Below are 12,494 nucleotides of genomic sequence, written 5' to 3'. Positions count from 1 at the left end.
CACTACATTTCAGAAATGCCATTGTTGCACTCAATTTATCTCTTAAATATGCCCTTAGTTGACAATAACAAAAAAGTGTATTATTTTGTATCACATAATTATTTTTTAATTGTTCAAATGACATTAAATTTTCTGCGTCATATCAGTCTTCTATATATCTAATTCCTTTACGGGACCAAATATTTAAAATTGACTATCCATTGTAAATGGAATAAGTTGATTTTGAGTCCGAGGCATTTTAGATAAGACAATCCCCCTCTTTCCAATTCCAGACATTAATCAAATGTTTTAACAAAGGGGTTCCCCTCTCACCTGATATTAATTTTGATTCCCCTTTATATATAAAGTCTTCTGGTATTCTCTCTCCTATTTTTATCGATTTCTATTTTAATCCATGCTGACTTCTGGCTCTCTTTAAAAAAATGAAGCAACAATTCTTTTGAGCTGCCTACAATAATTTTTTTTAACTTGGAAGCTGTCGGCCTCCTAATTCAAATTTCCATGTTAATTTACATAAAGGAATCAGCAACATCTTACCTTCCAGATAATCTTTCGTATATTTTAATTCATGAAAAAACTTTTGCAGTAATAGTATTGGAAATATTTGAAAACGAATCTGTACTCTAGGGAATATATTCATTTGAACAGAGTTAACTCTGCCCAATAATGTTATTGGCAACACCATCCAATCAAACCTTCTCCAATTTTCTTAAGTTAAGGTGAATAATTCAATTTATATAAATTATTTAAATTATTATCAACCCATATCCCAAAATATTTTATTCCATTCGCCAGCCATTTAAATTGGGTGTTTCTTTGGCATTGAGTATAAGCCCATCTCGTGAGAGGCATAATTTCACTTTTGCCCCAACTTATTTTATAGCCTGACACTTTCCCGTCTTCCTCCAATCTAAAATCTAATTTGCGTATCAAACCTGCTAGCTCTGTCAAATAAACCAAAACATCGTCAGCAAATAAATAAATTTTATATTCCTCTTGATTAACTTTAAATTCCTCTCGATTAACTTTAAGTCCTTTATTATAAGGGTCAGATCAGATCAATTCTGCAATAGTTCTATTGCTAGAATAAATAAAGCTGGTGATAATGGACATCCTATTATACCTTACACTGCAGAAATTAAATAGATTGAAGTCAGATGTATCAGATCAATGTTTTAGATGTAGCTGGGAGATAGGTACCTTTTTACACTCTACTTGGTCCTGCCCTAAAGTGAGACCATTTTGGATCAATGGGAACTGTTTAAAAATAGGTTAAGGAACTCCATTTCCATAAAATCATTGGTGTTTTTAGTAGGTAATATTGTAGTGATAAGATCGTAATTGAAATTATCTATATATCAAAAGGAATTTGTAAAGATTGCATTAGCAATAGCAAGAAAATGTATAGCAGTAACGTAATTGTGGTAGGGAGTGATGGAACACAGAAATGCATTGTTCTATTCCCCTTGAGAAGATTGCTTATAATTTAAGAAATAAGTATGAAGTAGTTTTGAAAATTTGACACCCGCATTTACAAATTGCAGGAATTAATTTATAGATATTTTCCCTAAACTTCAAGAACCTCGTTAACCTCCTTGGAGAACTCCTTTGGCTTGGCTTCGTGGACGAAGATTTATGGAGGGGTAATGTCCACGTCCGCTGCAGGCTTGTTGGTGGCTGACAAGTCCAATGCGGGACAGGCAGACACGGTTGCAAGGGAAAATTGGTTGGTTGGGGTTGGGTGTTGGGTTTTTCCTCCTTTGCCTTTTGTCAGTGAGGCGGGCTCTGCGGTCTTCTTCAAAGGAGGTTGCTGCCCGCCAAACTGTGAGGCGCCAAGATGCACGGTTTGAGGCGATATCAGCCCACTGGCGGTGGTCAATGTGGCAGGCACCAAGAGATTTCTTTAGGCAGTCCTAAACTTCAAGAACCTGATTAACCTCCTTGGAGAACTAAAATAAATGTAAATGGTTAGAACCAAGTGGTGGGTTGTGTCTTCTTGGGAATCTGGTTTTCTTTCTTTATCTTTATTTCTTTTCTTGTTTCTTTCTATCATTATTTCTTTTCTTTCTTTATTTGAGGATGCTTTACTTGGGGGGAGGGGGTTATGGCTTTGGGGGTTTTAAACCATCATGATTATTTTGTATTTTCTATTATCACATGTATGGATAAAAATTTTAAATAAAATATTATATGAAAAGTAAATGCATAAGTATGCACTGTTGCTTGCCCCTTCCTGCATTGATTTGTATAGGTACTATTGTGAGTTTGCAGTTATTTTCACAGAGATACAGCACTGTTTACAGCTGCTTCCTTTCTTTCATCTTGTTCCTTTTCCATTTCCTTCTTTCAAAATGCTGCATATTCACCAAGGATACTTTAAACCTCATATGTTGTTGTTGAGTCTCTTCCTGCAGTTTTGCTGCTGTGCCCTTTACACAGACAGCCAAAACATATTCCATTTTCCAGCTATGTGCCCTCCTTTCCAACTGTGGACACATCTCCAAAGCATGTCCACCTCCATAGAACAAACAACCTTCACAGCAGGCAAACTTTCCTTTTCCTTAGTTCCTTAATCATTTCCTTTACCTGCAGCTGTCACAGTGGTAGCAAAGAAATTTCCCTTTATTCTTAGATAAGGCTGTGACTTGGACCTCCTTACATCTTTGATCACTGTTGGAGTGACTTTGATATCTCCAAATACTGGATCTGTTATAATCTGCACTTACCATTCAAGGAAATCCACCATATCCTTAAAGGTAGCTCATTGATTGTATTTTGCCTGGAAATCACGGGCCACAGTTCTCCACATAACCCTCAGCTGGTTGGGCAACTTCCTTATGATGACTAGCATATTTGCAGGCATGTAAAGCTCATGCATGTATAAATTGAATTATACCCCTTTACTTAAGAAAATTGATGAAGACTAAAATAAATGGATGGAATTGCCAATAACTTTACTGGGAGGAGTTAGTTGTATTAAAATTAATATATTTCTCAGAGTACAATACCTTTCTCAAACATTGCCTATATCCTTGCCACAGAAAAATGTTCAGATATTAAATACAGTACTACTCCCATTGTCCAAAATCAGATTCATCAAATTCCTCAGTTAATATTAAAAAAAATTTGGATAAATGAGGTTATCTGCAATCCTCATTTATCCAAAATTTTGTCGGAGCCAATGTGAACGGGGACGTTGGGCTCCCAGTGGCTCCAGTAGCGGACCTCGGGCCCCCAGCAGCAGTGGGATCCTTGGGATCCCGACATGAGCGGAGCCTCGATGGGGGAAATGTCAGTGATCGGCAGTGGCCAGCATTTTTTTTGATGAGAATTAAGCTTTATTTTAATGCTTTAAAAGCTTTACCTTGTTGTTTGTGTTATATAAACACTGTTACAATTGGTTTGCTGTTACTACTGGGCTGTTTTAAAAAATTTACCGGTTCTCTGAGGGGGGAAAAAAATGTTTATCCAAAATGTACTTGGTCCTGATCATTTTGGATAATCGAAGTAGTGCAGTAAATATCTAAGAAAATTTCTTTGGAAGGGCAAATGTCGAGGGTTTTGTTTGAAAAATTAACATGAAAATTTGAATTTGGAGGTCTACAACTTCCAAATTTTAAGAATTATTATAAACCAACACAAATGAGATTTTCTCTTCCTTTTTTAAGGAGGAGAGAAGCCAGCATGGATTAAGATGGAAAAGATAGGAGAGAAGTCATCAGAAGATTTTGTTTCCAAATGGGAATTGAGATTAATATCTGGAGAAAGAGAAACTCCACTGTTGAAGTATTTGGTTAATATATGGAATAAGGTTAAATACTGACATGGGAATAAGGAATCTTATGTTATCCAAAACGCCTTTGAATCAAAATAGACTTATCCCGTTTATAATGAATAATTGACTTTTGAATATTTGGTTCTCCAAGGGAATCAGAAACATAGAAGATTGTAATAAATTTAATGTCATTTGATCAATTTAAAAATAAATATGGAATACAAAATAATACTATATTCTGTTATTATCAAATAAAGCATCGTTACAAATTGGGTCCAACAATTTTATTACCTAAAAGGGGTGAAATAGAAACTTTGATTTGTAATAGATCTTTTAAGAAATTTATTTCAGCCATGTATATATTTTTGCAAAAGGGAACTCAAAAGCAGGGAATTCATAAATTTAGACAGAAATGGGAAACAGATCTAAATATCAATATTAGGGAGTAAAATACAATAAATGTTAGATACAGATTGGTTCAGTATAACTTTCAACATCAACTATATCTTACCCCACAAAAATTAAATAGATTGAAGTTAGATCTCTCAGAAAAAATGTTTTACATGTAGTCGAGAGATTAGTACTTTTTTTGCATTCTACATGGTTATGTCGAACAGGAATGAGTACACTCCTGTTCGGCTCCGAATCATGGGTCCTTTACCGGAATCACCTACGGCTCCTAGAACGCTTCCACCAGCGTGGTCTCCACTCCATCCTCAACATTCATTGGAGCGACTTCATCTCCAAATTCGAAGTACTCGAGATGGCAGAGGCCGACAGCATCGAATCCACGCTGCTGAAGATCAAACTGCGCTGGGTAGGTCACGTCTCCAGAATGGAGGACCGTCGCCTTCCCAAGACCGTGTTATATGGCGAGCTCTCCACTGGCCACCGAGACAGAGGTGCACCAAAGAAGAGGTACAAGGACTGCCGAAAGAAAGCTCTTGGTGCCTGCCACATTGACCACCGCCAGTGGGCTGATATCGCCTCAAACCGTGCATCTTGGCGCCTCACAGTTCGGCGGGCAGCAACCTCCTTTGGAGAAGACCGCAGAGCCCATCTCACTGTCAAATGACAAAGGAGGAAAAACCCAACACCCAACCCACCAATTTTCCCTTGCAACCGTGTCTGCCTGTCCCGCATCGGACTTGTCAGCCACAAACGAGCCTGCAGCTGACGTGGGCATTACCCCTCCACAAAGCCAAGCCAAAGAAAGAAAGAAACATGGTTATGTTCAAAATTGAGACCATTTTGGATAGAATTAGGAACATTTTTGGAACAAGTTACAGGGATTTAATTTCCACAAGATCCAATGTTTCTTCTGGGTAATATTTCAGTGATAAGCCTAAAATTGTAATTGAATATTTATCAAAAGGAATTTGTGAAAATTGCATTAGCAGTTGCAAGAAAATGTATAGCTGTGATGTGGAAATCAGATTCACATTTAGGTATGGAAAGATGGCATGTGAAAATAGATAGCTGTGTACCTCTTGAGAAGATTACATATAATTTAAGAAATATATATGATACTTTTTTGAAAATTTGGTGCCCATTTTTACATATTTTAAGTATAAATTTATAAAAGGTTTTCCCTGAACCTCGTAAAACCTCGTTAACTCCTTGGAATAAATAAATAATACTGAAAACGCTAAAATTGAGTGACACTTTGGTAACCAGGTGTGTTTCTTTCTTCTTTATAACTATAATTTATTTTTTCTTTCATACTTCCTTTTTTGTTTTCTGCTTTTGGCGGGTTATTTGGGGGAGGGGGTTAGTGGGGTTTCTGGGTGTTATATAATACATCATGTATAATGGATTTGATATGGTTATATGACTATTATTTCTTGTATCTTGATATTAATACATGTATGGAAACAAATATTCAAAAAAAAAGCTCATGCATGTAGTTGATATCTTCCATGGCATTTCAGCATCCTCTTACAAAGGGTGTGCATGCATGTAGTGTTTTTGTGTCATCTGATTTTATTGATGACCATGAAAGAGCTTTCTCCACATAAGCTGTAGCAATTTTATACTCGATGCCAAAATGCTCCTGTAGTAAAGACTTAACCTTCCTGAAACCTCTGTCCGAGGCCATATGTAGGCAACTCCTTACAAGTTCCCTTGGCTGTCCATGTGTACTGTTCCAGATAATAGACAATCTCTGGGGATTTTGTTCTTGCTTTCATTATGTGTTCAAAGGATTTAATGAATGCTTGGTCCTGAAGTGGGTCACCATCAAAAACATGAATCTCCTTCTTGGGCATGGAAGGGAGAGATTGTAGCTAAATTAATAATGCGGTGATTTCATTTTGCTTTTCCATGACTAAGAATAATTGATTGCTCTGTTCACTGCTGTTTGTAGCAGGTAATGTAGCTGGAGATGTCACGTGCACATTCACCTGTATTTCTGAGGCTTGACTAGAGTGTCAAGGGAACTGTGGTTAGAGATTGGATTTGAACGATGGCTCTGTCTGCAGTTGTTATTATTCATGTTTGTGGATTGGTGACACCGTGCCTTGGAAGGATTTGTCCATGTGTATGCATGTCTTGTAACTGAATTGCAAAAGGAACATTAAGTGCTTTCTTTCCTGTTGTTCTTTCTCAAAATATGACTGCATACCATCAGACACTTCACATAAGTTACTTCGAACACCGGATCCCTTTGAAGCTCCGAGTACGGTCACTTTGGCCATAGTAGCAGCAATGTTTGCTTCCAGCTTCACCTTTTTCCTCCTTAGCTGTTCCTCCTGGCTCCGTAACTGCTCCACCAGCTGCTCCTTTTCCCTCATTTGCTGGTGCTCCTGCTTCCAACCTTTGACACACTGTCACCTGGTTGTATTTCATCCTGCATGTCAGATGTTACCTTAATATTTGACTCTTTCTCCAGTTTGAATTGCACATCCTTTGCATTTTCATTCTCTTTATCTTTACCACTATTTTGTGACACATTTTCAACCATTTCTAAGTTGTTGGCCTTAAATTCATTTGACGTCTTATGCAGTGGTCTTAATCGTGCCTCAGTGGCGATGCCGTCAGCAGTGCCAGTGGTGGCCATTTTACATATCTCCATCCAACAGTCCACCGTGCTCGAGCCCCAAGCACGCACAACACGAGCCCAAAACTAACAATCTCCAATGGACAAGCAGCAGCACCTCCAAACTGTGTTCAGCTAATACACAGAAGGAATCTACAAATGTAATCCTACCACTTCTGACAGCTGTGATGCACTGCTGTCAACAAGCTAGTTTCCACCACGGCAACAGTCAGTGATATTGCTGTAATTCATGGCAAATGACTTTGCCAGCATATACATAAGGACATTCTGCTCTAGGATTAGAAGCCTGGACCCCTCTGTAGCGAATGCTCAGACTGACGGAGGTGGATTGCTGTCAATGGCCTGCGCTCAACATTTCCAATGTGGCTGCCATATTGTTTTCGGCATCACTCCAAGCCAGAGGGAAAACAGTCCAAATGTTCCAACGATGTCCATTCAATCCTAAATGTGGCTATTTTCTGTTGACTAAAATGTAGAGACTACTATCCATAAAAAAAGCCACTTGGAGGCTAAGTAGGCTCTTTACTGTGATGTGTTAGAATAAATTCATGTTGAAGTCCAGGTGTTTTTTCAAATTGTTTATTAGTGAACAGAAAGGGACTAACAACACGATAACGATCATTGTAATGTGGAAACCTCCAATGTCTAATGATAACATTCCTGATAATATTGTAACATCCTTGCTAACGTGACTAATGCAAAACTGAAAATATCGGAGCCCTACTCACCCACCATCTCTATCTGCCATTACAGTCAGTGTGGGCTAACGACTCTCAAAGCCCGCAAAACCCCCACCCATGTACCAACAACCGAAGTTAATAAAGTGCGCCAGTAGAAACAGAATGCGAGCAGCCTTTGGAGCCTGGGATGCCGCCAACACCCGCGACTACTATGAACAATAATAAGCTACATGATCAGGTGAATTCTCGCTCCTGCATTGATAGCTGGAGTACTTCATGAGTATTCCGTACTTCTTTTAAACTAATGAAGTGCAAGCGCAAAAATCTCAGTGGAAATAATAGATGGATTGAAGTGGAGATTTTAGAAAGTCTAGGATTGCTGAATGGTTGGGATGGATCCATAGTTGTTTGAAGGAAGTAGGGTTGTAGAAAGACTTGGCAAGATCTTTTCATTCTTCTGAAATATGGTAAGTGCCAGAGGACTGGAAAAAGGCATACAGTATGTGCCACTATTTTATGGAAAGGAGTATGAGAACATTTTGAATATGTATTGGGTTGTTACCTCATTGGCACAATGAAGTTTCATTTGGGTGAAGAGAGATAGAAAACTTGTTTGACTACTCTAATGGAAATGGAGGGACTTGGTATGTCAGGAAGCATCCATGGAAAATCAGTGTTTTAGATTGGGATACTTGCTGGATGCTGTCGGACTTGCTGAGTCCCTCCAGATCTTTGCTCAAGACTCCAGCACCTATTGTTTCTCCCATGTCCCTGCATTTCGCCCTTATTCTCTCTTATCCATGTATCTGCTTAAATGTCTTTTAATGTTGCAATTGCTCTTGTCTCCTCCATTTTCTCCAATATCTTATTCAATCATTTTCCACTCTGATGGCAAACAGATGGTCCTCAGGTACTTTCTCCTCTCATCTCAAATCTATACACTCTTGCTTTGGACTTTTCTCCTTAAATATTTTTATTGAATTTAACATATAAACGTACATACAAAATTTTAAGGAAAACACATCTTATATACATACAAAAAAATGGATGGAACTACGTTAAACAGTCGCTTAATCCACATGAGAAACAAGTAATTGATAACCATGTTGAAACCCATATTTGCCAAATTAATCAAAATAAAATTTGATAAAAAGAAAATTTAAAAAAATCTAAAAACTAAATCTAATCTACTCCCTCCCTCTAATCAAGGGAACCTTTCTCAAAAAAAAGGGAAATTGTCGATCAGATCGCACCTCCAGACATTGGACAGAGAATCTCCAGAACATCCAAACTTCTTAAATCTTCCAATCATGATCATATTCTATGAATGGGCCCCACATCTTTACAAATTGAAACTTTCTATCTTTAATGTTCTATCTAATTTTTTCCAAGCTTAAATATGACATTATTTTTCTACCCTGAGAATAAAGCTATGACCATATCGATTTTATAAACCAATGTAAGGTCATCCCTCAGGCTGCTTCATTCCAGGGAGAAAAGTCCCAGCCTATCTTCCTCATAAGTCAAGCTCACCGTGATCTCATCAATGTCTTGTAAAGCTGTAAATGATGTCACAGCTCCTCTTTTCACTGCCCTGACTAAAGGCAAGCATGCAAAATACCTTCTTCACCATCCACTGACTCGCGTCATGACTTCAAGGAACAATGTACCTGTAGTCCTAGGTCTTTCAGTTCTAAGCCATATTAACTCTGTTCTCTGGCTTGTCTTTATACTGGGTGCATCCTGTTTGTCATCTATTATGATGATTTGGATGGAAATGTAAATCACTTGATTAGTAAATTTGTGGATGACACCAAAATTGGTGAAATAGACTGTGAGAAAGAATACCTAAGTTTATAATAGGATCTGGTCAGTTGGATGGGTGGACCAAGGAGGGTCAAATAGAATGTAATTATGACAAGTGTGAGGTTTTGTACTTTGTAGAACCATGCAGGACATGTACAATAAATGGTAGGGCCCTGGAGGGTGTTGTAGAACAGAGTCCAAGGAGTACAGGTGCATATTTCCTTGTAAGTGGCAACTCAGATGAAGAAGGTGTTTGGCAAGCTGGCCTTAATTGGGCAGGGTATAGAACATAAAAATTGAGACTTCATGATTCAGCTGTACAAGGCATTGGTGAGACCACAGTTTAGACAACTGCGTGCAGTTCTGGCCGTCCAGCCATAGGGAGAACATCAATAAATTGGAAGAGGTGCCGAGGGGAGGTTGAGTTCTAGGAATATTTACGATTCGTGGAAAGTTTTTAAAAGAGGTGAAGGTAGAAATCAATCAATTTCTCTTTTGCAATTTTATAGCCAGCCTTTAGCATATGCAATACAGATGTATCTGGTTCATGAAAACTGCAAATCTGGGCTTCTGAGGAATGGGTTTGTGCTGGAATTTGAGACTACTGCTGTGAACTGCAAGCAGCAGCTGGTTTGGATGTAATTGAATAAATGGAGGAATATATTTGCCATCTGCTGAAAATCCTGTGGAACTTCAGATAGTGGTTCAGACGATCAATGTTATGGTCAGGTTTTGAATTTACATTAGTTCTGAGCTAACCCTCCTGCACACAGTCCTTTTCCCCTTATCTCAGTTTATTAGTGTATGTTATTCCTTTATGCACGCTTATATTTCTCATAAAACCTTGAGGGGATGAAGCAAGTATCGGTAATCCAGAACTCTTCAGGATGAATCACAAATCTTGAAATCTACATGAAATGCATTTTGATATATTTGCCAGTGGGGTGTTTGCTGTTACTTGATGTGTGCATATTTTTGGCTCTTTCACACTTGATCAAAAAAACTGCTGAACGTGAAGGGCAAAGATACTCAGAGACCCTTCATAAACTATTTTACAGGTAATCCCTGGCTTACAACCTATGTGACTTGCAACTATCCACACATAGGACTGAATTTTTAAAAAAATATATAAAATTTACACGGTTTATATTGCATTTCACAAACTATAACAGAGATACAGGGCATGTAAGAGCCAAAATGTGTGTACTTACATTGTTAGTCGGTGTTCTGGGGTCCCAGGGCTGGGTGCAGACAATTTGAGTCTTGTGCGAATGCGCAAGTCTTCGGTTGGCACATGCATGATGTGTTCATGTATTGGAGTTCGATTGGCGCAAGCATGAGAGTTAAGGGTGAAAATTCAATATCTTCAGGGCACTTAACTCTCGCACATGTGCTAACTGAACTCCAATATGCAAACCCTCCGAAGGCTTGCGCATGTGCCAACCAAAGTCGTGCATGCACACTGGAATCAATTTGACTGCATCCAGACCCGGGACCGCAGAACGCTGACTAACAAAGTAAGCCTTGACCAGAATGTGGAAAGATTTGCTAGGTTGATCGACAAAGTCCAGAAGTTTTAAGTTGTTATCATCAAATGTACAATGAAAAAAAATTAATTTAAAAAGTTCACTTTAAGACTTTAGTACTCCCAAGTGTGCAGGCACAATTCTGACGCATCCATTCCAAGATGCGACCGATTCTTTGGTCCCCATTACAGTCATAAATTGGGGACTACCTGTATAAATTTTAAAAAGTTGCTACATTGTACAACTTGCTTCTGCCTTCAACTTCAGTGGTTCAAAATACTTCTACCAATTGTGGTATATGCATACTTTAAAGTTATGTTTGCTGTTCATTATTTTATTAATGTGAAGAATCTTGGCAGATGGGATAAGGACTAACATCATATTTCAATTGTCAGAATTCTATTTACAGATGCTAAAATGAAATTATTTTTTTAAAAGATTAATAAGGCAGCAAGACCAACTGCATATCTGCTTGTTAAATGACACGTTATAGAAATGATGTAAAATCTCTGTCACCTGCCATTTTGCTTTTTTCTTTGCATTTTCCTTTGATTCATGCGTCGGCTTCTTTGTAGGTTTATTTATATTTCCAGTTTCCTTTTTATCCCTTCCTCCTTTGGTAATCTACACTAGTAGCAGCGTGGTGTCTCTCTGATCAGCTCTATTGATTTTGCTTGCTGCTGGTAATGATAGCACAGACTTTCTTTCCACTAGAAGATCTGCTATAAGTTGAATGCACAGGGGGATTTTTGAAACAGAAGACTGCAGGGGACACAATATAAAATGGAGTAAGAGTGAAGGAGGTAGCTAGTAAATTGACTGTTCAAGTTTCTGTCGTCAGACTAATAAATTTCTTTTTTAAATGTATGTCTTCACATAAAGCAATGACTTAAAAATCACTACAATGGAAAAAAAACATTTTGAACGAAATGAGGCAGAGCATCACACCCTACAACTATCAAATTAAATTGAAAGAACTGCCTGTATGTGGTTAATAGCTGAATTAAAAAGTGTCTTGTACATTATCTTCACAATAGCTACATCTGGATTAAACAGGAAAACAGATGCACTGTGTAAAATCATTTAGGCAGTATCTTAACACTATTGAACAATGCACAGGCCAAAAATGCATCAGTAGATATTGTGATCATAACTTATGTATTGAAAATTGATCAAAACAAATAAAACTCACTCAAATCAAAAGTGTCATATTCCTGATGGATAAATGAATGAAACTTGCACCATATCAGAATTAAAAATTAGTGAAACAAATCCTTTAAAGAATCATATGAAAACATTATTTATTTCCTGCAGTTAAAATAGTTTATTTTTAATGAAAATTTCATTCAAAGAAATAATATAATTAACTTTATAATATAAAAAATATAAACCACTTTCAAAGATGCATGATCAAAAATATTTAAGATGATGGGGCATATTTTTCATTATTTGAACATTTTTCAAAGTTGAAACTGTAAAGCCGGTTTGCATCTTGTGGCAAATCTGGTTCTAGTTCTGCATGTTATAAAATAGCAGCTCATAAATCTTTTTAAAGTACTTAATTTTTTTCAATGTGCTTCCTTGCAAAGGAAATTCACCACAATTAACGGCTCTGGAAATAAGGAAAGATTGGACAGGTTGGGTTATTC

At 37.6% G+C, this 12,494-nt stretch overlaps 1 protein-coding gene across 3 annotated transcripts in view; it reads left to right on the top strand.

Moving 5' to 3' along the window:
• The window catches only part of eipr1 (EARP complex and GARP complex interacting protein 1), a 109,410-nt gene that overhangs the window by 42,116 nt on the left and 54,800 nt on the right, over positions 1 to 12,494 (top strand). The window contains exon 1 of one of the 3 annotated variants that reach the window (XM_069886199.1): positions 7,650 to 7,751. The exons of the other annotated variants lie outside the window; for them this stretch is intronic. The gene's annotated coding sequence lies outside the window, so the exon portion shown is untranslated. Of the gene's footprint in view, positions 1 to 7,649; positions 7,752 to 12,494 lie in introns of those variants that run through there. 3 annotated transcript variants of the gene reach the window in all.

The sequence above is a fragment of the Narcine bancroftii genome, chromosome 6 (genome assembly GCF_036971445.1).
Source record: "Narcine bancroftii isolate sNarBan1 chromosome 6, sNarBan1.hap1, whole genome shotgun sequence".
NCBI classification, from domain to species: Eukaryota; Metazoa; Chordata; class Chondrichthyes; order Torpediniformes; family Narcinidae; genus Narcine; species Narcine bancroftii.
The sequence above is the reverse complement of the archived record's forward strand: the minus strand, read 5'-3'. Positions and strand labels throughout refer to the sequence as shown.